Genomic DNA, 26,226 nt, shown 5'->3' on the forward strand with positions numbered 1-26,226 from the left:
GAGTCTAGCAGAACTCTTCAATTCAAATTTAAATCACCTGTCATACTTCACTTCCCCAACTACATTGTAAGACAGGTAATTTCCTGAGGAAAGGGCAGAGCAAGAAGCTCCTTAGACCCAACCAGGCCATATGGTCACCAGTTTCTGGCTCCAGAGTGCAATGTGTAATCCTGCAGAAGAAGAGCAAGATGATTGGAGAGAAAGATGCCCAGCCATATTTCAGTCACCTGCAGTTAGCCTAGACACAGGTATGAGAAACAGTTCTTTTCTGACCTTCCCACACTGGATCACGTACAAACGTCCTGGTGTGTTTGCAGAGCTTTAGAGCTGCAGAGTTCTGCTGGACAGGGTTGAGAGCCAGGGACCAGCTCTGAAGTCTACCTTGTCCAGAGGTGTGGGTGATTGCAGGGTGGTTGTAGACTGACCTATGCAAAGAGTTTGGATAGTCCCATCCTGATGCTAGAAGGTTGAGATGGGCTATGCCTCTTGTAAGCCTCTGTGGGTTGTGTTTGATGGGCCTGCCAAACAATGTGCCTTTAAGAGTGTTTCAAGGACTTCTGGAATAAATAGGGTCTTTATATAGTGCCCATGTGGGTATATTTGGAGAAGGTCAAAGGTGCCATACAGGCCTGCAAGGTGAGGCCTGAGGGCACTTCAGCATGAGGGGCATGTGTTCAGGTGACCATTAGCAGTGTACACGCGGCCTAAAGCTGAGCATCTGCAGAGGACAGGCTATTAGATCACGCTTTTTATAGAATGAGCCCCATATGTTACGGAAATAATATTATAACGAGAATTAGTCTCTTCATTTCATGAGTATCTTATCCATATTGTAGTAGCATTCATGCAAAATACCATATGAAGTGCATATACACACCCTACAAATATAAAGGCCAGACTAATTGGCATCAGAGGAATTTTGCACTTCTTTTCATAAATGAAGTTTTATTCTAAATGACATTTGGACTCTAAAATGTTGCATAGAGGAGATGCTACCACCAGCTAGAAAATAAATTTGAGGGAAAGATTACTTTATCCAGGTCTATTCAAAATCATTTCACACATTTATCCATGTAGCAGATCTATCTGATATTTATTGAATGTAAATAATGCTGAAAATAAGGAAAGAACATTCCAGTGAAGGGCTGCAAAATATTTAGTCTATCTGCTCCGAACAAGCAAGTGTAGCTGCAGTATTTGCATACATAATAAAGTACATTTCCATGTTTTGAAAAATGCATTTACAGTGTTTATTAAATGTGTAATTTTGTCAGCAGAAAGAAAACAAAGGTTTAGCAGCTTCTGACGCACTGAAGGGTGTATACAAATTTTACATTGTAAGTTGCTTCTAATAAGTAGTTTGTTTAGTTTATTGAGGAACATTTAAAGATAGAGGAAATGAATAAGCATGAAGTACAGCTGGTGTATTAAAAGGGAACCTACATGACAAGTGCCAAATACCCTGCAGCAAAGAGGTTTAATAAAACAAATAGAAAAAGCACCAGGATGCTTTCTTTATTGCAACATTACCAATGTGTAATAAAGAAACGAAACATACAACAAACAAGGCAAACTAAAATACTGATCCTGCGTTAGTGAACTGTTAATAAATTACACTGATGGCCCACTGTTAAATGCAAATAGATTTGTGAGCAGTAAGTAACAAATATGAAAACTCATCTAAAGTAGTTGGTGTAGATCTGACTGAAGATAATGCCTTCCAGGAATTAACCACCTTAAAATGATGGGGAAAAAATCAAACTAATTTCATGGCCTATTTGATGGAGATGGTGAGGAACCTAAAGAGTAGACTAGACTTTGTGTTTACCACTCTGTGAGGGCTTCACCACCACCAATAAACTGGGTGTGAATTCTGGGTGATGGCTTCCAATCAGTCCAGAGTTACTAATCAGTCCAGTGTTATCATTAAGGGCTCGACCCAGGTGAAAGTAGCCTCCGTGTCTGCCAGACCACGCTGAATTTAAAAAAAAACCACAAAAACCTCCATGAGCTACTTGGGACCTACAGCTACAGAAGGTTATTGTGACTCCAAGAGCAATATTTCCCCTGGTGGCCACAGAATACTGGGTGAAGAATGAACAGTCACCAGCTCGGCTGCAGAGCCTGAATCTGCTGGGCTGTAGCCGCAGATTCAGAGCGCTACTATGGGACTACACTGCACGCACTCAGCGAAAGCCGGGACTTGCAAACCTGGCTGTGGCTTGTGCAGTCACACAATAAACGAGCAGCAGCACTGAGAATAGAATTCTCTAAGTCCTACCTCCTAATCCCATTCTTCAATCAGTAAAATAAAATAAAATAAAAAAACTCCCTGTGTTGTGGTATTACTCCAATGCCCCATGGTATCAGGAAATCTTATAATCCACGGACACATGGATAGTTCATAAATTTAAAAATTTGCTTGACATTCAGTCCTTTCCAGGATTTTAAATCAATTCAAATGCATTTCCACAAATGTCTCTGCTTGAGACTTTTACAGAATGCTCGCAGCTACAGGTTTGGCTATTAAAGGTACATTTGTGTGTTAAACAAAGTTGTCTTCCCTATTAAAATTGACAGCCAGGTCCATATGTTCCATAAAATAATGGAAAGGGTCACTGAGAACAGCTCTGCAATGGATCCCACAGTTCTCATAACCTTTTGGAGTGTGCTTTCGTAGTAAATTCATGGGAACCTTTTGAAGAATACTGCTCTGCAATTCAGTCTTACCTCTCACTTACACAGGGTGGAAAAACCAGCCTAACCCAAATTCTGACCACTTTTACTTATACAGGATTCCAAATACGCGCAATAGATTGCTTGCAACTTTGAGAAGGAAGAAAACAACTTTTCTGTCAAAATGGTGTAGGAGCTCGTATTCAGTCTGCCTCAGTATTTCTTGGGTTTAGTGGCATGTGCTCGGTCCCTTGGTGCCCCAGAGATGCCCAGCAGTACCAGCACAAGGGCTGCTTTACCCTGCCCGTGCCAGGTCACCCACTGCCACCCTGTCTGGCCATAATCACTGTTCAGGCAGTGAATACAGAGTGCTGCGACTTGTGCCGATCGGGCAAGGTGAAGAAACACCCATATGTTTAAGCCTCCTGAGGCAGTCAGTTGAGCAAATGTCTTGGGGTGTGTGCCAGCCACAAACTGACCAAATGGCTGCTCACCAAAGATGGCTGCAACCACAGAAGAGAGATAAGGTAGACAGCTAACTTGAATATACAAGGTAGGTTGTCAGAATAAGGGACACCCAAGTTTACAAGGCTGAGAAGATCCAAACACACTTTTTCCAACACACTGAGAGAGTTTCCTCGCTATGAGACTCAAGGTGAGGTTGGCAGGACCATTCTCCACTGTTGGAATTGATGATGTATTACACGATTGTGGAGAAAATAATGTAAAATGACCAGGTCCTGAGAGGAATTAATAGTGTAGATACGGAGAAGTGTCTCCTGGATCTGTTACCTGCAATGGAGAGAACCACTTCCAATGTCTTTTGCCCCAGTTCACATAAACTAGTGATTGGATAAAACATGTTAGAGCTTTAATAGACCAGGACCTGCTCTATTTGTCAAGTTTCTCCGCAAAAATTTTTCTGTACAGTGAAAGTCCCACATAGATGTAACCATTCCTGTACAGCCGTCTGAGGGGTAGGACTCACCCCTGTATTTAGAAGAGATTTGTTCTTCTCCCAACATTTTCTGTATTACTCTGGGTTCAGAATTCCACTTTAGATGCCAGAGATGCCAGGGTTGTATTGGAAGTGGTCCCAAATACCTTTAAAAATATTATTTCATGTATTGTGCACTACTATGGTAGTCCATTTAGTGTCCTCTGCCTTCTACCCTACTGCTTCTTCTTTTCTCAGAAGCTAAGCTCACATTATCCCCCCTTTCCCATCTGATGTGGAAGGTCATCTAATGCTATTAGTAGAGGTTTTGAAGAAAGGTTGTAGCAATTCTATCTGTAAGGGAAACTAACTGCTGTCAATACCACTTATCGATCGGTGATTCCTATCATTTATTTTTTCTGGACATTATGCAAACATGGTAAATTGGCTGGTCTCAGTGTCATCTGACTGGTTTTTCATACACTCAGCAGTAGAACATGCCTAAGATTTCACTCATGGACACTGTGTGTTAGGCTGGAAGTTACGTTATTCCTTTTCATTTGAAGATCTCGGATGCATTATATGGGGCATTGTTGTCACAGGCTATGACAAAAAAAGATGTTACAAGAACATACTTGAGCAATCAGTGATAGTCTCCTGCATTTTTCCAAATATAAGCAATCGGTCCTGTAGCCAGCCTAAAGCTGACAGCTCAATAGTTCATTTGAATCTAATTAAAATATCTTATAACTCTAACACTGAGTAAGACTATTTTTACTATCTGCACCGACAACTTCATATGCTGTGCTCGTGTCAGCCCTTGCAGACAGGGTGAAAGTAGGTTCCAGCATCACTTGGAACTGCAGCTGCTGCAGAAAGTTATGCATTTCCTCTTGTGTCACCTCTGGAGCATGAGCTCCAGGACAGTATTAAGAGCAGTATATTCTAACAGAGGTCCCATACTTTAAGTAAAAGGTTGTCTGAAATGCACATGGAACTATTTTCATGCTGTCACCTATACTTGGCTTTTTTTCCGAGAGTTCGTGGAGCTCTTCCCTGTGATTAATGGTGCCATTTTACTTAGAGTTTCTCGTTAGCTTACCACTCTTTTAAGCCAATTTATTCCAATACAGCCTTCTCCCAGGCTTGGCTACTCAGGGAGCTGCTGCTTTGCTAAGAACATCCTTTGTGCTTATTGCTAGTCTAAGCAAAGGCAGTCAGGTGCAGAATACAGCATCGCCAATGACTGCTTCCACCATGCTGCTAGTTCTCTCCTCTATGCCCCTTCAATTACACTTGAAACTGCCCTATGGTCTCCTGCTTCTCTACCTGTTTAAGAAGAGAGGTATGGATGATCCTTTTTTTCCCCAGTATGGGAAGAGTTCAACCAATGTTAGTCCTCATTTTCTGCTATTAAGCACTAACAAGCCCAGAAATCCTTTCAGATTCTGTATCTTAGATCCACTCCTAACCTGCTGAATTAACAAAAGATACCACAATTTAAATTGTGTTTAACTTTAAATTTGAATTAGCAAAAATAAAAAGAAACTCAGTTACCTTTGCCATTATTTATTATTGTCATACATGACCTATTGTAAATCTTAATTAGGTCTTCTTGCTTTTTGCTGCTGTTCTGCCATTGGTTTTTTAATGGAGCTTTTTTTTGCTGCTGCTACTGCGCCGTTTGGGATAATTCTGTTTCCTCCTCTGCCAGCGATTAATTTTCTTCTCTGTAACCTCTCAGCTGACGTTTACTTCCCCACTAAAAAAACCTGCTAAATTTCCTACTCTCTTCTTTCAGTGGGAAATTATCCTCCACCATCTTAGATAATCACGAGACTGTTGCAGTCCAGACTTATTAAAACTTAGCAATTTATTGTAGCCAAAGTTATGCGATTATAGTATTTTAGCAGCTAGCGCATTTCTTTTGTGCATAAGCTGTTAAATATAACAAAGGCCTATTGTGTTCAATGTGGGAAAGCAAATAATTTAAAAAATGTGATTAATTGTGTAAGTATGGACCTTTTAAGTACATGTGGTAAGCCCTACGCTATGGGAATGGCACTTACTGCTCTCTCAGCATGAGTCTGATGAAGTAAACAAAAAGTTAAAATATAGCCGATAGTCTCCCTGGCATTCATTAACATAGCATAGAAAGCAGAAACTAGCCACATTTTATATAAAAAGACTCTAGAAATCTGTGTCTACTTACATTGACATTAGTCCATTGGTGGGTGCCAACTATGCACATAGCATATTTTATTTATAGGTCTATATAGTAGTCAAAAACATTCTATCATGGAAATGTGTTATTCATTAATTCATATTTTGCTCAGCCTTACTTTACTTCTTGAACCCATCCAGGTGTTTTTTAAACGATGAGGGTAATTTAATACCAAACAGCATTCACATTCACCCTATTTTTCAATTCTGTGTAACTAAATATTCCTCCTGATTTTGTCTATTGTTTACCTTTAATTAGCTCACATATATTGCAAACTAGAGTTTGCCTGTGTTTTTATGACAAAATTCCACACAATGGTAAAAAATAAAGGTGGAATAAATGGTCAACTTACTGCACAGAGTATTTAACATTAACTTGTTCTCAAGTATCCATTCTTTACATCAGCTGGAATGGTAAACAGTGCTATAGCTAAATGCTTCTGGTGCCTAATTTGTTTTAAAATGTTCATTTAACATGTTTAAAATGTTCATTTTAGCCCACTGTTTCAAAGCTCTGTATGAGATCTAGTCACATATTGCAGAACATAGATCATATCAAATGACCTCAACAAATCCAGCAACATGCAATGTATATGTGTTTTCACTAATAGGTTTCCATGACTTAACCTATGAGGTTTAAGGGAGTTTAAGGAGGAAAAACAAAACCCTTTTCTTGTTGGTTCTTTTTATCTTATATGTGAATGTGAACTCGGCATAATCTAATTTTCATCATGAGGAAAAATTAAAACAAAGTTAAACCAAGAACAATATATCAGTGCTAAAATGCTGTCAATTATTGCTTATTACCATATTTGTCATGGGACTCAGTCACATAGGTCATTTATGAATAGCCATAAAGCAACTTCTTCCACTTGCGAGGCACACAACCTTTGCCATTCAGAGATGTACGTAAATACTGGTGTCGAAGCTGCTTCTACATCACCACCACTGTGGAGAGAGAGAGAGAGAAATCTTACTGCCATTAAGACACACAAACCTTCAGCCTCTGAAGAAATATAATGGTTAAGCCTGCAGTAACCTTTTATAATTGGAGTTAACAAAAGAGAAAATGTCAACATTGTAAATGTTTGCTGCTGGAGTGCAGAATGTTAAAAGCGGGTAGAAGTTTTTTGATGAAAATTCACAAATTTTTGCCAGCATCATTGAAATACAAAAATATTTTTAAGCCTTACTTGCAGGGCAAGACAATTGTTTCCCATTAGATGCTTTTGTTTTCTTTAATTTATTATTGAATTTAATTTAGTTAAATTTAATTTATGTATTTTCTTTTTTTTAAATTAATGACCATGCTGTCACATATCTTCTTCACGTTTCAGTTCTCAGATACAGATAGACTGAAAAATTATGTTTTTCCTCTTCTGTGAAAACTATAAATTCTCAAACACAATATCCTTCCTGAAGTTCACAGTCTCAGATAAACATGCCCTGTTTTGTGGAATAGTACAACATTTTAAAAGGGTTTCAGGTATAGCCAACTTTGCTTGATCTTCCCTGCAGTCTTTCCAGCAGGATTTCAGAGGATGCAACTAGGCATTTGGAAGGATAACCAGAACAAGTTCAGTTCTCCAAATTCCTGTTTAAAAATTTGAATATTGTGTTTCACTGTTTGACTTTTAGAAGTCTCCAACAGAGGTATCACCTATCAGTCTCATTTCTTGTATGATTCTTAAGGCAAAAAATAATTTGAAAAGTCAGTCGGAGTTTAACGCTTTCTGTTTCTTTGGACTGTGTGAGATTTAAGGACTCATCTCCTCACACTTACCCAGCTGTAGCAGCATTCATGATCTAGTGATTCGGTTCCTTAGCTCAGAGTTTTTAGATAGGAAGATTGCAGCTGCTCATGTATTTGGAAGAGTAAAGACAAAGTCAGGGTCATATTCTACAAAATGAGGCTAGGTTAAGTCTGAAGGACCCATCAAACAGACTAAGGGACAGCTGAAGAAAGCCAGAGAGTTTAGATAGAAACATTGCCTTGGGTGAAACTTTCTTATTAGAAACTCTACCCCTGACTTTATCAGCTGCCTGAAGTCCAGAATGAAGGTCCCTCTGCTACTCCAGAGAAAAGCAGCCTTTCTTTAACTGTGTTTTCCTATAAATAATAGTGGTCATAGTCATTTGCCAAACACTGACTTTATGAGTCATGAAAAGCATTTGAGTCTAGCAGGCAATTTAGGCAGAGGTTTCCTTGTCCAAAACAAACAACCTTAATCATTACACATCCTACATTTTGCTGTTATTCATGTCTACATGTATCATAACCTTAGTTAAATTGAGCCTATCTCTAAAACAGTTTAGTACATCTGGAAGTCCCTTGAGGGGCCTGGTGTCTTACACACTGGCAGAGGAATCCCAAAACACTTTGTCAGCAGCACGGAGTTTAGTACAAAGCAGAGCACCAGAGCCACTTTCACTTAAATAAAATAATTTTTAAAAAGAGTAACCCTTCACTGTTTGCATGATTAGTGACCGCTAGCTAGTGATTAAAGCACTTTCCCAGGAAGTGGGAGGCTTGATTTCAGCTCCCTTACCCAGCCCAAGGCAGCCAGACTTCCTTCTCCCTGGAGGAAGGGAAAGCCATGCCTGCAGTGTTAAAAAATTGCATAACCCTGGTGCAGAAGCTGTGCCAAAGAGCCACTGAGTTAGAAAGAAAACCAGGAGCAAATATATCCCTGTTAGGGCACATTACTGAAATGGGAGCTGCCTGTTGACAGTGGTCCTTGTTTTTAGACAATGTTCTTTCTTGAGGCAATTTTTGAAAGGGAAAATATCTCTGCTTGGTGCTGAGGCTATTGTTGTTCAAAGATCACTGTGTTTAGTCAACACCTAACACTAAGGACATATCCAGAATCCGCATCATTGATTCCTCTTCCGATAGGAGCATCGTCCTAGATATGCAAAAGGACAAAAAAGTCTTTTTGTAAAGAAAGAGCTGAGAAAACGATAATATCGTTCCTAGGTCTTTTCACATGATGTACATAATTTTGAACCTGATGGACCAAGGCAAATGAGTTTTGTATTATGTGTATCTCCAGCATTTTTCTAACAGGAGTTTAATACAGAATTACCAAGTTGAAGTCCTTCAAGATACACACGTAATTACTCAATTTCAGATCAAAGCAGAGTTTGTTCTCCCACAATGCCTTGAGATATCATTTTGTGAAGTCAGCCATATGAAATAAAGATGATGATAAAGCAGCGGCTGAATCTTCCAGAAGCCAGTCAAACCTTGTCTTCAACACAACGATGATTCATGCAGACAGAGAGCGTCCATATAAGCTGGTTACACTGCTCTGTGTTTTGCCTGATGGTCCTTAACAATGTTTACTAGCAATGCTGAATCATGCGTAACATACGTGTAACCTGTTAAACTGCAGGTGTTTTTCAGGTTCTACCACACTGAGATGCTGAGGACTCCCCCAGTTCAGTTTCTGATTGTTTACAATCTCCTGCTGTGCCTGCAATATGCTTGAATTGTACTTAAAACACATAAATCTGCCTTCAAAGGCAGCTTGGGAGGCAGAAGTGTGGCTAGGGAATTTTAAATGGAAGGGACAAGCAATGGCTACAAAGAGCTTAGTTTTTAGTAGTAGGTGTTGCAGTTTGTTCCAATTACAGCACACACTAGAGTGTGAAATGTTCATGCCAATCTAGTAAAAGAAAAAGTACACGCAATGCTGAAATTAACACCTTTGTAATTACAGACAAGCTCCTTTACTACTACCCAGCAAGAGCAGCTGAGGCAGGTTTGGAGAAGTGCAAACATAAAGGGTTGTGCAATAGGAAATGTGATATTTTTTGTGCAATCTGACTTGATAATTGGAACCTGCTTTGGCAGCCAGATAAAAGCATTTGCATTTCTGAGCAGAAGAATTTGAGAGTGTACTACATCTATATTTGCGTAACTGAAAAACCAGACAAAAAGGGTTTTTTTTGCAATTAAATGACTCGCATTCCCCTTCTTTCCCTCATGTACCATTAACATCGCAAAACTATACATTTGGCATTCTTCAACATAATTTATAGTTCTTTTTGCAAATCAAGCCAGTAACAGGCGATGGCCTGATACACAGAGGCAAACATGCCTTTCATTTGCACTGAGTGAGCTGTCTCAGACTCATGGCAAAATGAATAGCTGGATATCCCCCCATAATCCCAGTCCCTTACTATTCACACACATTCTCGGTGACTCATCCAGGAAAATATCACTGAATGTGTCTTTTAATTTTATTCATGTTTCCACTGTAACCCTGTAGAGGCTTCTTAGTGCTTGTAAGATTATTTTAGTTAACTTCACTTGCCAAACAGATCTTTCTCCACTTTATTATATCATCATTATTATTTCTACTATATAGGAAGTATATTGCCACGTATCATATATCAAAACATTACTAATGCCATTAAGACAATGCCAAGACTAGTCACATGCTAAAAGTGAAACGACAGCTCAGTTCTTTAGAGAGCCTTGAACGTTAGCTGACCAGTTTCTGTGCAACTAGTGTTGTACGTGGATGCCAAAGCCAGAAGCAGACATCCTGTCCAGGACAGAGGAAGGAACCTCTCTCTTTCTTCTGAAATAAAGGCTGAGAAGCTGAGACTCCAATTTGTAGCTGAGCATCTTTCGAAAAAACATGCTCTCATCAAAATGCTTTTTAGATTTTGTTAATGTCAGCATAGATTCTTTTGTGCAAGATATAATCTGGCAAGATTTGAAAAACTTGCTGCAGAAGCCTTTTGACGCAACTGTAACTTCTTGCTTTCATAGATGTTTTTGCATAAAGGGGAGAAAAATAGTATCATTCAATTTTAGCTGAAAGGACAGAAATAAGGCCACAGGCAATCTTCATGCTGGCATTTCCAAACCTCTTAAACATTGCCTTTGCAACCTCATCATTCATTTGACAATGTTTCTTCTGGTAATATAATGAGAAGCCTCTTTACAACATATCCTCTCTCCCTCTAGGTCTCTAGGTTCAGTCATTTCCATCTGCTTGAGCAGGTAACTGAGTGCACTATGGTTCTGATCTTTACTGAGGTTGGTGTTTTTGTTTTTTTGAGGGAGTGGACAGCAAAATACTGAAAAAATTAAAATATTTTAATTTTTACCTTTTTTTTCACTAGTTTAAAGTTTCTGGTAATCATAATACACTACATATTAAAGAAGCAATGAGTGCATAGGTTTTAGTATTGGCTGTCACTACTAGCAGCAGCCTGACTATAATTAACCTAGGAAGAATTAGTGTTTGGTCTTCCATTACTGCAGTCTGTGTTCCTTTTCATTTGTATATCTTAGTAGAAAATATAGTGTATCTAGTCACCATAGGAACACATTCCCCATCTGCTGTATTATCACATTTTTTCCCCTTGACTTCTGTAGATTGCAGTCCTCTCTACTATGTTGTCAAGATATGTAGGGGCCAATTTCCTCCCCATCTAAAAAGAGTTATGACAGACATGAAAGTGGTCCTGTTTCTTAACTCTTGGAATTCCATGACTTTTCTAGTACACAACATTTTCAAAAGCATACCTGCAAGCCAATTCCTCTCTTCCTAGCCTTTTTAGCAATACTGCTTCTGAAGAAAGCGGATTGGGAACAATGTCAGACTCTTTTAAAGGAAAAAATGCAGTTTCTCTCTGCAAAAGTTTATGTCCCATTATGCATCACGAGCTCCCCTCTGACCACGCCATATGGCTCGTCATCAGAGTCACATGCTGTGGTGCAATGGCAGAAAGTTTGCCAGGAAGCCTGGCCCATATGAAAGCATGGGAACCAGGGGGCACTACTCAGAATCCCATGAGGCACAGCAGGCCAATGCAGATTAATGTTGAACTGACTTGAAACACGGTGTTTGGGTTCAGTTCAAGAAAATAAACCACTTTGATTTAATAAGTCAAATCTAAACATAGACATTTCCAAATTGAATTATTTTGGAACATTTCATTCCAAGAAAAAAATTGTGATATTTCAACTTTTTGTTCCTTTTCTGAAGGAAAATCATGTTGAAATACTGTTTTTTCCTGTGGGATATTTTCTGTTCCCAGCGAGGAAAAAATAGCTTATACAAAACAACAAAATTATTCAAAGTCAATAATGTCTGTGTATTGTATTCAGTGCTTTTGCTGCCAATTATTTTTTAATTTAAAGTGTAGTAAGAATTAGTGTACATACACAAGGCGAAACAGTTCCAGTTTTCTGAAAAATGAAAAAGACTTATGCTCTATACATAAAGGTCAATTAAATAATTTGAATTTAAAAGTGAAAAAGTAACAAAAATTTCATATGGAGACAGAGCATAACCACAGGACTAAACTCACTTGTCTAGGCTTTCGTTTTTGGTTTAGATATGTTCTGGTCTGCTACTGTTAAAGGAAATTAAGACAGTGTTAATAGTTCTTTAGGTTTAGGAATATGGAAATACTGGCCTGAAATCTCTGTGATTTAAAATCAGCCTCTGCTATCACGGGTAATCATACTGTACATTTCTTTGCATAAATTCATCAGGCTTGATTTTAAAGCTATTTAGTTCTTGCTCCTACTAATCCTATTTGGATAGTAATCCTTTTCTGCTACAAACCACTTCACAGAAAGCCACAATTTATTCATGACTAATATTCACAAAATTGTGTTGTAATTATATTCCTTCATCAAAATAATTTTCTTTCTCTGGTGTTCTCCTGCCTGATAAATGAAGTTTCCAGTGCTAGATCTCCCTGAGTTTTTTGCCCATCTGCTCTATATTTACTTCTACTTTCACGCCCTCATTCACATGCAGATGTTCTGCTCTCACTCCCACGTTCAGCACCACTTGCAGAGCGAGAGCCTGAAGAGGCAGTCAGCACGTTGTGCACCGGGTCTTCATTACATTTAATCTCTCTGCTCCACCTTTTTGCCTCTTGTCTTTCCTACTGCTGAACAACATGTTGCTACGTGCTAGCGGGGAGCAGGCTCTGGTGAAATGAGGGAAGGTCCCTTCAAAGCTTAAGTTCCCTAAGCTTTCCTCAGTGACCTTCCCAATTTGCTCTGACTCCAAGACTACACGGCTGCTCTTGAGGCCCAGCTTTACTGACAAGGCTCGTAGTAGCATCAGCTGAATTAATCTTTAGACTTTCCTCAGGGCTGGCTGCCTCTCGGGTTTGTATCTCACACTCCCTTGAACATGTGCCAGACTATCTCCTATTTATTCCACGTCCAGGTGAGATAAAGAGTCACTTGCACCAACAAAACACACTTCAGCATTTCTCAGTTTTAATAATTTTAGTATTATTAATCAGATTAACTCTTTGCAGGCTTTTATTCCAAACGTGGTGCATCTCTACATCACAAACAGTGAACTGCATGGAATACTGAATATTGAACGCATATTATAAAAAATAATTTAAAATGCTATTGGGGCACATTTACTGTTCTTATACAGTGATGTTATTCATTGGCAAATCCATAGAACTGACAAAGCTAACACTTGCAAGACCACTCAAAAGACTTGGATAGTTACATTTTCCTAACTTTTAACAGGACTGAACAGCTTTGGCATGTTATTCAAACATGCCTGTCACCTAGTTTGGACCAGGAGTGCGCTTTTGATGCAAATTTATCCCCACTCAACAGGGCTTCAGTTCACACCATGGAGTAGTCTGGGAGTGCACAGAACCTGATCCTGAAACTGGAAACTGGATGACGTGCCCTAGGAGCGCCTACCACTGACCTTCAGCAGCTGGCAGGGATTTGGCCGCAAGATCAGGCTAACACGAGCCGGAGTGACGTGTACCGTGCATGTCGTGTCCTCAGCACAGGCTTTTTCTCTCCCTCCTCATCTGCTCCTGTCAGGACACGCTAGCTGCTAATGAAGACATAGTCTCAGACTCTCATGTTGTGAGCTTTGCTATCTTACAAACTTGCTCACTCCTAAACTTAATTACAAGCGTGTAAAGTTCTAACTCAAGCTACAACCACTTCGAAACCTTGGGCAGAAACTAGTGTGTTTTTTTTTGGGGCCCAGTTTTCCAGCACAGAACTGATGTGGCTGACTATTTAAATTACTTGATACACTGCCCCAAGAGTGGATAAAGCTCTTGTAAGATCATGGATGTTTAACTTATTCGTAGATATTTGTTCATACAACACTTAGTTCCAATCATAACATTAAGACTTTTTGGTTTTTGTGTGCCTGTTAAAATCATAACATAATCATAACCCTTACTTGGGGTAGAGGCTGAGTCAAAATATCAGAGCAGAAGGGATATGGGGAGGCTACATTATTTGGCTGTCAAGTGTATTGGATTATCTCACCTGTCCAAATTTGTGCTTGTTGAAAGGTTTATCCTAAACGCTGCTGTTCAGTTTAACCCTCTTTGAAGTCAACTAAGAGCTGAAGTCAGTGGGATCATTGTGCTCAAGCCCCAGATTCCCTAGTGCCGATGTATATTGCAATTAGCCCTGTTTCTATAATTACACTATGCAATCATCAGCTGTCCAGGACAAGATCCTTATTAGGTTAATCACAGAACGTAAAGGGGTCAGGGTGCCCTTTTGGCGTGTTTCATGTACCCTGTGCTTTTGTGGAAAAACAAAATCACTAAAACAAGTTATACATGGATGATAATTAAACAGGCATCCCAAAGCTTGCCATGTGCAGTTTATAGCTGTAGTCTAGAGATTACTTTTAATCTTGCTTTAATCCTGCTTCTTTTTTTTTTCTGTGCTTTTTTGCTGCTGACAGCAATGTTCCTGCTTTCAAACATAATTTGGAATAAGTTATTAAACTTCTAAAGCAAATGCAATTCAGTGCAGAACTCTCTGAAATGATGTGAACAGAAGCAGCTCATTCGACCACAAACTCTTGAATGCTTCCGTCTATAACATTTTAAACAGTTATGCAAACATTAACTCTACTCCAGTTGGGGATAGTAGTGGAGATGAGCTATGCTTTACACAATGTGAGAACTCACTTTGTAAAAAAACGTGTTTTTTTCTTCACCAAATCTTCACGGTTCTTACATCATGTGTCTGAGATAGGAAATACAGGATTTTTTTCATTTTATAAGCTTATAATTTCAAGTTTGCACATTTCTTTTATAAAACAGAACGATTAGAAACTGGGGGTTGGCAAGAGGGAGTAGGCTTTGATAACTTTTAGTGAATTGCATTACGTTCTCATTTCTGACTTTTTACAATAGATGTGTCAAAAATTGTCAAGTAAAGCTTTTTCTGATGTTTACATGGTGCTTTCCTATAAATGCTATAAATAAAAAATCAAAAGGTAAATATTTGCAATCCATATGAAATATAATAAAGGAAGTTACTCAGTCTCAATTATTTAATAAGTTAAAAAGCATACTACTGTTTATATTATTTTCTTACCTTCTTCTTTTTCTGCAGGTTTATTTTTGTTGGTTCACGCTATTTCTCTTCTTCATTATTGCACTGTCTCTAGATTGACATAGCTCAAGAAATCGTGTGATCTGCAATGTTTTTGAGCTTCCAGCACTGCTGCCTGGCTCAAGGCTTAGTCTTGTAATCGCTAGGAGTTTATGCAGATTAGATTACACTGTGGCCACTTTTCCCTCTGGTTGCCCAGAGCGTCACCTGTCCTGGTTGCATCTCATACCCCCACCACTGCCATTCAGGCACTGCTGGACCCTGCTTTCTCCGGCATCAGCGCTCAGTAGCTCAAGATCATGTTTGCTCTTTGAGCATTACACTCTTTCACATGCAAAATTGATACTTTTCCATATGCAATAGTTTATTGCATGGTTGTTTGCTAAGGACAGAAGTAAACAATAATAAAACAAACAAACAAATCAACGAAAAGCAAAGAACGAGGTCTGAAGAAGCTATAACCTTAAGAAGGAACTGAGAAATATCTGTAACTTCTGTAATATATACAATTCCCTTTTATGTTAAAAGCTGTTTGGGAATTTGTTGTCAGAATAATCAGATGGAAAAAAGGACTTCGGCAAAATGGAAGTTTTTCCAAAGGAAATCTAGAGTGTCATTAGAAACATTCCTACTCGCAAAATCAAAATTAAATATACCTTTTTGGGTAGATTTCAGTTGAAATATAATAGTTTGCTTGCTGGAAAAAATTCCTATTTCTTTTTTAAAGTGAGTTCTGCATTAAATTTTGCTTACCCAAAGCCTATAGTACCTCACAAGACTTGTAGAAATGGCAGCATAGGTTTTCTTGTTCCTTCTCTGCAAAATAAATAGGCAGATCAGAAAAAACACTCTCACGCTCATGGTATTCAAATGCCTTCCCAAAGGCTCCATAAGCCGTGATATTTCTCCTCACTCAGGCAGTGCACATTTACACTGCCAAACCTGTCTGTATAGGTCTTAAAAAACCCAGGCTGGCTGCTAGTTTTAAAAAAGATAGAGAGTTGATGAGTATTCTGACACATGGCCTGTTTCAGGTGTGACAGATGTCTCTATTTTTTGTCAGTGCTAACACATATGATTCACATCCATGGGCATTGCTTCAGCTCAGTGACCCCAGGTGTGTTGCAAGAGGTTGTTAGGATATAATACTAATTTTTCAGTGGCAGGCTACATTCACTCCGTTGTTGATTGCTTATATAACGCACATATGAATGCTTTTTCAAAATATATGAATCTTTGTTTACTTCTATGGGTTGATGATGATGGGATTTTAAAATTTTTTACTTTGGACCAAAACTAGGGAATGTAGAGGAGTCCAAATATGACAAGAAAACTTGCACATTCAAATATAACAATAGATAAATGAAATTAACTCTTTTTATTTATGTTACGTTCCAGTTCTGTTCCAGTGGACCCAATCTTTACTACACAAACCAATTCCAATGATATGTGAGCTATGCAACCCCGTGGAAACAATCTGTTTTTAAAGACAACAATTCACTACAAGAACAAGCAACTGAAATTTTCAAGTGAGATTTACAGACTTAGCAGAGTCAGTAGGATGAACGCCTTCTCTCTTACAACAGTGCCAAATGTCCAGGAAGTCCCATATAACTGGAAACAAACTCTGAACACCAGTCTGATGTCTTATCTAAATATTTGCATCATCACTAGAATGCTTACGGTCTTTCAGTCCTTCTGGGAAAAAGTCTACCACCAGAAACGTCAGGATAATTTGTGTGCTCTTTTTCCAATTTCTAATAGAAGAACTGTATCAGCTGTTATACTTGACATTGATACTTACCAGAAAACAGGTTAATATTGCCATTTGTTTTGTAAGACACACAAAAATTGAAGGCAATTTGAGTGAAATATGGGCGCAAAAATGATTTGATGTTTTACATTAAAACTCTTCCACTTGTTCCAGAATCTTTTTACATACATGTGTATCTTAGAAAACAAAAATCAGAATAAAGTCTGTGTTGTTTTGGAGGCTGCTTAATACAAATGTATTAAATTAAGTTTCACAGCAATCTCTTGTCATGAAAGATTATCTTAATCATTAGCTTTGTATTTAGTTCTGAATGTCTTTGCTTTATTAAATTTGGCTCTTAATGGCGTATTTTAATTAGTATTCAAAAAGTAGACTCTCTACTGCCACGAACAAATCAAGAGCCCGACAAGCTCCACAATGAAATATATACAGTACCATCCAAAGTCTAACATTAAAAATGTGACAAAATATTATGTAGCTGGCCTTTATGTCATAATGTCTCATTTTCCAGCAACTATAAAAATATGCATTCGATGAATTATTGAAGTTCACTGTCTGGTCAGCAACAGGATTATTATGAAATTCATTATTAATAATGCACTGTAAATATTATGACTACTAGAAACGATAGACATATTACACTGTCAGACTTGTGGGAGAAGATGTACACTCTTCCTGAAGATATTTTCTGACCTGAAACCAGCAGTTACTCAATCTAGTCTCAGTCATAGCATGTTCATTCTGGTGTCACATGTAAGTGAAGATTCCTCCCTAGGGAAGTAAGTAAAAAAATCTCAAACAAAATCACTGTTGAAATTAATGAATATGACATAGGATAACTTTTGAGCTTTGTAGTGAAAATAGTCAGCTGCACACTAACCTGGTGCACTAACCTAGTGCAAATATTCATTATTTATCTAGAAGCACCTGGTTTAGTGGAAGATTTTAACATGACTTTTAAAACAGACTTTTAAACTCTAGTGATGAGGTTTGGAGTTGTAAGCAGATAAAAATAAGGTACCATCAAGGTCCTCAAAATTGTCTAAAGAAGAAACTCATTAGAGTATCTGTTTGATATGGATACTGCATCCCTTGCCTCCCATAAGTGAAGATATTCACTTACACTATCTGCTACTTAAAACCTGCAGATAATTTGAACCTACATGGACTCAGAAATAGTTAAATTTGTATAGCTAAAATTTTTACAAAAGCGATGGCCCGTGAATCTCTCTGATTTCAAGCAGTTAGGCATAGTGTGACTGTTTCAATACGCAGGAGTCATGACATGAGCCAGGAAGTTTATTAAAACATTCTCGGTGGTTTGTTTTGCATGGTATAATTCAGGGCATTACAGCAGGCTCAGCGAAGTTGTTCTTCACGGGACTGCTGTGCTCCCGGGATGCTAGAAGGATACATCCATGGCGTTTTTTTGCCCCAAGATGTTTGAAAAGGTATCTGAGTAATTGCATCATTACTCCAGTAAATGTGTTGCTTCTGGTTACTGGAGTTTAAAATACAATTCAATGTTTAAATAAGTATTCCTTTTGGCTGCTATGCATCATCTGGAAAGATGTGAATTTTTGGAATGGCTCGGTGACAAACCCAGTCTTAGTCAGCAAGGTCTTTTCCTTGGGATCGTATGTGAAGGTTAGAAAGTTATGTTCACACCCAGAGAACAACATAGTTCAACACACGTAGAAAATAAACAGACCCTCCAGCTTCAGCCCAGTCCCATGACCCCTGCGTACAGAGCTTAACCTTCCAAAAGGCATTCAGCTTCGTTGGGTCACTGGAGGAGGGGTGAAGATGTCTTGCTCACTGGAAAATGCCACTGTGACCAAAGAAGTCTTTTGTGAGAAAATATCCTGATGCAAACATTTACCTTTCTGAGACATACCTATGTTACTTCATGCCAAAGATCAAGAAATAATGCTCCCTTTGGGGAAATTATTATGGTCCATCAAGTGCTACTTGTTCAATCCGTTTTGATAGAGAGCTCTACTACCATACATAGGAGATTTAAAGTGGGATGAAGTGTGTCAAGAAGCACACTCTGTGATTTTGAAAAAAAAACCTACGTAAGTTAGAAATCACAAAGCCATTTAAATTAGGAACAGTAAGCAGTATAAATTGTCATGCAAATGAATTTTTTGTGTAACGTGGAACAGTTACACGTACCTGAGATGTAGTGGAAAGAACACGATATGAATGTCATGCTTACCGCTGGATACCTGGGCTGAAATTCCCACTAGGGGATAGCTTTATAGATCTCATTTTATTATATTGTAGTCATGTTATTACAAAACCATCAAATGCAATTTGACACAGCATGATACTTAGATGGTGGCCTGAAATTAACAGACTGAATTACCCTCTACAGGCAGCCAAGGTTATTTATAAATTGGAATTCAGATAAGTAAGTGAAGTGCCTTACTGAACTCTGTACTTTCATATTCCCAATCTCTGTCTTCTGTGCTTTGAAATAGTTTTTGCAGTCGTCCCTTAGTTGAACTTCCAGAATATTTAACTATTTAAAATGGAATCAAAACTAAAAGCAGGATGCTGTATTAGGTACTTACAAGAGATAATGCTTTTACTTTTGTAAACTATCCTGTAAAAAGTTTTAATTAAAAGAGCTACATCTTGGAATCTGTGAGGTCTAGTGCAATTAGTTGCTTTAAACTCCATTTCTTCTCCTGCTGCCAATTAAGAAAAACTTGTGTGCAAGAGTAATGGTTGCCTCAGTGACAAAATCAGAACATGCTAAATAATGTGATTAAACTTGTTAAAAGCCAAAATAAACACTTATAATTATCTCAAGAAAACCTGCATAGCACAAGTGAGAGCTCCATAAAGTGAAACCCTGCATCCATAATTTCAGACTTTCCTACACAATAGATCATAGTTAAAGATCTGTTAACAGACCTCTGACTGCTGAACTGGGCAGCTTGTGGTTTTCTTCTAAACCTATTGGCATAATGTGGATTTATGCAAGAGGTGCAAATTGGAAGTTGTGTGCTATTGGAGCCACTGGCAGCACAGAAATCATACTGTAGGGTTAGCAGCATGAAGTACATTGCTTTGAAATTACACAGCAGGGTTTCTGCTCGTTGCTCTGCTTGCCTTTAAGACCAAGGTCTTATACTGTCTGGCCATGATTAAAATCAAAGTGTAGGCCTCTTTGCTGGGTGCCAGTAAATGAAGGTGAAAAACAGAAACAATCTGGATTCTTAATTATTTTAAAATGCAACATAGGCAAAAAACTAAGATGAAAGCATTTCTTACTAATCTGTCCTAATTATTCCACATAAAATGATTTCCTAAAGAGGCCTATATCTTGAGATAGGCACTTTCTACAACTATGCAAGTTCTTTTTTCCCATATAGCATCTTTTACATAAACCCACACACGTATACAGAAAACAAAATCTGACAAGCAGTTTAAATGGTAGGCTTATTAAATCCAGGTTCAGGTGTACATCAAAACTTGAAAAAAACCGAGATACCACACTGAATTTACTGAAAATCAGATGACTACTAGTTTCTACAGCGGTCCACTAGTAAAAAAGTGCACATTTGGAACTGCTCCCTTTTACTGACACACTATGGATATATAGGTAGGTATGTACGTGCTGGCAAGTGGTATCAGAAAGAACAAAGAACTGTTACATTAGAAAATAAAGATATGGTAGAGGGATAGGAGTTCTCAGTGTAAACCCAAGGCTCTCTACTCAGAGGCTCTCATTCTGGTTTCAGTCACTGTGGTCACTTTTAAAATAAAATAATATCAAAATACTGGTGTGTGGCAGAAAGTAAAGGCTGAAAGTGGATGCGGTGAGAGCTATCTACACTACTGTCAGTTTTACCATAAGTGAACAAAGGGCTTTTTCTTTACCTGTCAGCACATTCCAAAGTACTTGCTGTTAGGATATTTTTCCTAAATGGCTCTTGAAGGGCTTTTTGGTAGATTGATCTCTTGACTGAAATGAAGGTGCTGCAGGGATATGTGGAGATAGACAAGGACAATCGTTAAAGTTGATGTACAAAATACTTGCTCACCTTAATTTCTGACTTCTTTAACATGTAATCTTTTGATTTAGATTACAATGCTATTAAAAAAAGTCTTTTTTCCCCCGAATCTAGGCTTCTTCTTCATGGTGCCTTTTCTCTTAGAAGGCAAATGCATGCCTGTCAGGTTACCAGTAAAAGACATATATTGCATATAAAGGAATAAAGGATTCAAGTAGTCACTTTGAAATGTATTGTGTTTTGCTTGTTCTTTTAATGTATTTTTAACATATTTTGAGTACGTTTTTCTTAATTCACAGCCCATTTAATGTCATGTAACTTGCTGGGTGCCAGACAATTACTTACAAATAAAATTTTCCATGGCTTTAAACCTACAGCAGAGAGGGAGATGTTTCTTTCATGCAGCAGTTCAGAACTGTCCCTGATGTTAAATTTAGTTCTAACTCACAGCTACATGTTTCTGACCTTCTGAAAACAATTCTGTTAATTGGGTTTGTCTTGGGTCCAACTCTGGTAAGACAAAATCAGGTGACGTTGGTGAGAACTGGAAAGGTGATCTCCTTGATCATGTCCTCCCTGGGTGCAGGGAGATCATCTGTACTTCTAGCCCACTACCATACTGGAATACAAAAATGTGTTTAAGACCACAGTGGTAAGAAATCCAAAGCAGAGCTACTGCCTGCAGTTTCTACTTGTTCTGACAGAGCCTTGTCATCTTTTCCTGTTTTACCCTTTTCCCTTCAAATAAAGTCATTACTGTTTAGAAACCACATTGTTTGTTTTTTTCCCAGTATACAAGTATGTGGAGTACATATTGTGGCAAAATTAGCCACATAAAAATTGCTGTTCTGGCTAACTTCTAAAGTGTATAATGCAATGTGCCCCACTGGAGAGTTTTAAAGTGATTTAAAGGAATACATTCCACGTCTTTGAAAGTTGTAAAAATTCCAAATAATTCAACAAAATGCATTAGAACAATAGGTAGACAAAATCACTACTAATGTTAGCGGAGCTCCTTTTTTGCAAAACACTCTTTTCTCTTACAAGAAGTACATGCAGTTTTGCCCTGTAATATTCCAACTCTGGTGCTTACAGTGGAAATTGCAGTGAAAGCAACATCCTGTCCTCCATTGCTGCCAGTAGTGCGAAGAGCTGATGCAATGCTAGCGCAAACAGGTCACTGGCAGACATAGGATTTTAATGACTGCATGGTATCAACGTCTTTGTGCAGCTTCTGCCATGAGAACAACTGCATGAGGGGGAAAAAAGCAATCCCAAATGGAAGCGCTGTCATGAAGGACGTGCTCACTTCACATCACAGTCCATCGGAAAGGAAGATGAAAGCAAACAGCTGTGAAAAGCAGAACTACTCTGTGCAAATTCTGTGAGGACAGTATTGAACACTTCTCTCTGAATTTTTCCACCATTCCTCTTTTTCCTCAAGTCCCTTGTTGGAATCTGCCCTAAGGTGAGGAGAGGTCTGTGGGTTAAGACTTAGGTGTTTCTCCTGCTGTGCCTTCTCTGCAAAACAGTTTTCCTAAGCTTTAAGTCTCATTCTTCTCCCTGTGCTTAGGCCATACTCCCTGTGAGGCAGGCACTTGTCTTTTCCTTCTCCTCTTCCAACTTTTTCCATGGCCTGCAGATTGCATCTGGTATAATCACTGGTACTTCAATCCCACAGTATCCATGAGGGACTATGCTTGAAAAGGAACTCCTATGGGACGATAGTTATAGCCTGCTGACTCTTTCTAATATTGACTGAACTTGATGGATCGGGCACAAAATACTGGTTTTATAGGTGTATCCATCTCAGAAAGACTTTTTGTGTTGTTTGTGATTTGATAGACGGACTCTCAGGACTTTGAAATAAAATGGTGAGTAGAAAACCTGGCATGACTTCCTTCCTCACCTGTCCTGTCTTGGTACACATCACCTGAATTCAGGAGTAATGCGTTCTCACTGAAATTAACTTATCTTCAATGTAATGACCAATTTTAGCCGCAAAAAGTCTTACTAATGTACAAAAAAAGACCAAAACCACAGAAAACCAGTCTGTTCAAGACAAAAATTTTCTCCTAAACCATCAATGGTTCATTGGTGTTTTCAACTACAGATTTGTGTATGTCATCCAAAACTTTTAAAATCCTGGTAATTTTATGGTAATTGCGGATGTTCTCAAATGCCTAGCAAAAATAATGTGGATAAATAGATCTTTCTCAGAGTAAAGTAAGAGAATAATACGGAAGAGTATATATTGTTAATATAAAAATAAACAAAAGCTAGGTTGGTTGATGCGCAGATGAGACAAAACCTGGCAATTAATCTCTACTTTAAGTTAAATAATTAAACAGTGAAAACATAGAAAAAAACATGGACACAAATAGTGACTTTGGCCCTAACACTACTACTGTAACACAATATAGGGCCTGTGCATCCTGCTATCCTTCGTTTCACAGTCTTGGCATATATCCTCAAGCAATTCACTAAATCTCTCCTCAGCCATAAAGTAGGATAAAATATTCATCTTAATGTGATATGAAGATCGTTAATACATTTTTAGTTTGAAGTTATGATGGCAAAAAGAAAGAAAAACAAAAAAAAGAAAGTATTCCTGGAGTTATGTGGAAGATGCAATGTTGGGTGAATAAAAATACATGTTGCCAATGCATTTTTGTGCTCTTTAGTAGAAGAATTTAAAAATTAATGAAAGAATGGGATACAGTAGCTTAACATACATTGCCTTAGCTCAAGTCTTTAGTAAAGTCTCATGAACCATAAATTGAAAACATAATTCAACCTTTTATGTAAATGGGGCCACAGAGATTAGAAAACAGGATAATGATAAATGGCAAAATATCTAACTGTTCAAGCCAATGGAAGGCTCAGTGTAAAAGCTGTTTTTAATTAACATCTTAGTGGTTTGGAAAACAGAATAAAGATCACATTAAATAGAATGGCTGATGATCTTGCACTGAAAGATCTTGCCAAAATTAAAGCCAAAAAAGATGCAAAGGACCAGAGAGGTTAAAAAAGTATGGTAATGAAAGTAAACCCTCAACCTACAAAAAAATGCAAGCTAAATATTTGGTAAAGATGATAACATATACTTTGGAAACAGAGCAATAGTAGTGAGTAATTCCTTTGGTTGATGCCAAAATCAGGTTAGATTTGTGGTTTTGGCAAGATTAGACATCAAAGGGGCTGTTCTACTTGGGCTGTCTCTACCATGGCAGGTGCAAAGGAAAGTGATTCTCTGAGCATAGTCCTCCACCATTAAAAACTGATAGCATATCAGTGATGAATTTCAGTGAATAAAAGATGAAAACCTACATGCCTACATGATAACCCCAGTAGTTGAAAACTTCTGATTCAGCCTCTCTCCTCATCATTCTTATTGCAAGTTTTAAAACTAACACATTTTAAAGGTAGGAAATGCTGTGTTACTTCTGCTTTTGGAAATGTTGAGGATTGCATTTTAAGGTTTTCTGTGGGGGAGAGGGCTAAGGAAAAAAATTTACACAGGGTTTTTTATTGTTGTGGCTTTTGTTTCCAGAGACTGAGGAAAAAGCTGAGATTTGCTCATTCCATGTGATTTCAGGAGTTGTTGGCTTAAAATAAACAGTATGTTCTATTTAGATTCATGACAAAATCATCAGACTTTGCAACAGTACACAGCCATAACTTTCACTTCTAGACACGATGACTGAAGGATTGTGATTCACCTATGAGAATTTCCAAGAAAGTAACTAAATTAAGACGAAAGGAAATCTTATTCTGAGTGTGTCCTGGTAAAGTGGCTGTTATCAAGCTGTTGCTGTGTAATGATATGGCAGATGCTGACAGAGGTCAGAAACATCTTCTGTATCTGGCTGCTTAGTTAACGAATTGCCTAGAGAGGCTGAGCTTTGTGGCTGAATCATAGAGCAGACTTCATATTTCTACATTAGGTATCCACGTAAATAATTTTTTTTAGTATTAGGTATAACACCTGTAAATTATCTGTGCTTAATGTTCTGTAAAATATCCTCTACAACTCTATCGATGAACGTTGGAGGAGTGGGAAAGCCGTGACTATCATGTATGAAACTAAGAGCATAAATTATGATCCTTTGCCATGTCACTTCTAGTTGCAAAACTATTCTTCATTTGTGTAGTGTACTGCAGCTGAGAAGAGCCCAAGGAATGTGTTTAATCCACTCAATGTCTGGAGGTTATTAAATATTGTTATAATCGTTTAATTTGATTGGAAAACTGAGTTGGACTGGTATTGATATCATGAGTGGTAGTAAGGGGATTAGAATGTAGAACATACCTACCACTGAAGTAATATGCCCAAGATAATGCTGGTTTTAATTCAGGCTGAGCTTTGACACAGTGCTGTTGAAAATTTAGGACAGCCTTGTTTTTCGACAGCTCACTCCCTCTACTTACGTGAGCGAACACCTCCTCTTTGTTTCCAAATGGCCTACATTTCTGATCCCTGCTTCCCTCAACAGCCACTGCCACCAATCGAAGTGGCAAATATCTGTGCATGTAGATGGTTCTGTCCAGCTCTTCTAAAGTATTTGCAAGTCCTTGCACAAACAAATATTATATGTTTCTTTTAAAAGTAAAATGCGTCTTGCTCCAATGCGAGGGAGAACTGTTAAAAGGCATCACATTAAAAAAACTTTTGCAAATAAAAACATCCCCAAACAAAACAGATTTAGAAATAAACTTAGTTTGTATAAATTGAAACAAAGAAAAAATTTAGTCGTACTTGTTGGTGATTAAAATACCAAGACTGTTCTGCCTGCTATTGAATGACATGAACTTCAAAAGATATGAGGATACTCAAAGGACGGAGGCAAAAGTTAAATTTAAATTCAAGCTATGCTGAGATTAGTAGAGATGATGTTACTTGTAATTGTCTGATTCTTCATATAATTAAAAAAAGCAGCAAAAAAAAATTTGTTCTATATCTTAATCTGTATTTTTAAAGTATACAAAATAATTTTACAGTGATTTTAACAGCATGGTAGTAACAAAAGTCTATTCACATTTTTCAGTTTTGAAGAAAATGTGGCAACATTAAATGACCTAGTAAAAAAAAAAAACACCTAAAAAATATGTGCTTTGCAGAGCTTTAAAACAGAATCCAGAATCCTGTTTGAGTTTCTGAACTATCTAAAAGTCTTGCATGGGGAAGTAAAAG

General features: G+C 38.0%; 1 long non-coding RNA gene across 1 annotated transcript; it reads right to left on the minus strand.

The window, feature by feature from the left end:
- Positions 1 to 1,155: 1,155 nt before the first annotated feature.
- On the minus strand, positions 1,156 to 15,338 carry LOC142361351 (uncharacterized). Its single transcript, XR_012763939.1, has 3 exons — positions 15,213 to 15,338; positions 13,558 to 13,692; positions 1,156 to 6,784 (listed from the first exon to the last, which is right to left on the minus strand). It is a non-coding gene; the product is annotated as an uncharacterized LOC142361351 (long non-coding RNA).
- Positions 15,339 to 26,226: the final 10,888 nt, after the last annotated feature.

This window comes from Opisthocomus hoazin, chromosome 5 (assembly GCF_030867145.1).
Source record: "Opisthocomus hoazin isolate bOpiHoa1 chromosome 5, bOpiHoa1.hap1, whole genome shotgun sequence".
NCBI lineage: Eukaryota > Metazoa > Chordata > Aves > Opisthocomiformes > Opisthocomidae > Opisthocomus > Opisthocomus hoazin.